The sequence below is a fragment of the Pteropus vampyrus genome, unplaced genomic scaffold (assembly GCF_000151845.1).
Source record: "Pteropus vampyrus isolate Shadow unplaced genomic scaffold, Pvam_2.0 Scaffold46, whole genome shotgun sequence".
Taxonomy (NCBI): domain Eukaryota; kingdom Metazoa; phylum Chordata; class Mammalia; order Chiroptera; family Pteropodidae; genus Pteropus; species Pteropus vampyrus.
Window position 1 is genome coordinate 5,846,966 of NW_011888827.1, and position 587 is coordinate 5,847,552.

General features: G+C 54.5%; 1 protein-coding gene across 1 annotated transcript in view; it reads left to right on the forward strand.

Moving 5' to 3' along the window:
- Positions 1-587, forward strand: part of AFAP1L2 (actin filament associated protein 1 like 2) — a 29,558-nt gene that overhangs the window by 20,928 nt on the left and 8,043 nt on the right. The gene's annotated exons all lie outside the window — the stretch shown is intronic.

Here is a 587-nt window from a genome sequence, read left to right on the forward strand (position 1 = left end):
CCCATAGTTTATCTTCACTGCAGGTAGTTCTCAGGTCTAACCAGACTCTCGCTGCAATGCAAGATCTTTTGTGGAAGTGAAGGGTAATGATTGCTGTTCTCCTGATGGTCTTTAAAAGTCTGTTCATTCGATCATTGTTTATAGGGCATGGCAGGCACAGTGTCAGTGACAGGGATGAGCAGAGGGAGGACACAGTCCTAAGAGCGTAAAGCTTAAGAGGGATGATAGCTTTATGCCTGTGAACACACACCTGCTGCCTCAGCAGCTGTAAGGACTCGGGGGCAGAGATGGCTTCCTGGACCTGAGCTTTGAAGGATGCACAGGAGCTGGATGGGCTGGGGTGGCACCCATGGGCAGGAGATGGGCCCCGGAGAGATGCATTAAGGGGCCCCCAAAACCCATGTTGCTGGGACAGAGGGTGTGTGTAGGTGCTGGTAGGCTCTTACAGGTCACCTCTGCTGCCCTCCGTCAGCCTTGAGGAAACCGAGGCCGGGAGAGACACCTTTCCCAGAAAATGCCCTGGGGTGGCGCCCATCGTTGCATGCCCTGCAGGCTGTTGCTGTCCACCTTTGGGCCCTTTCCTCTTC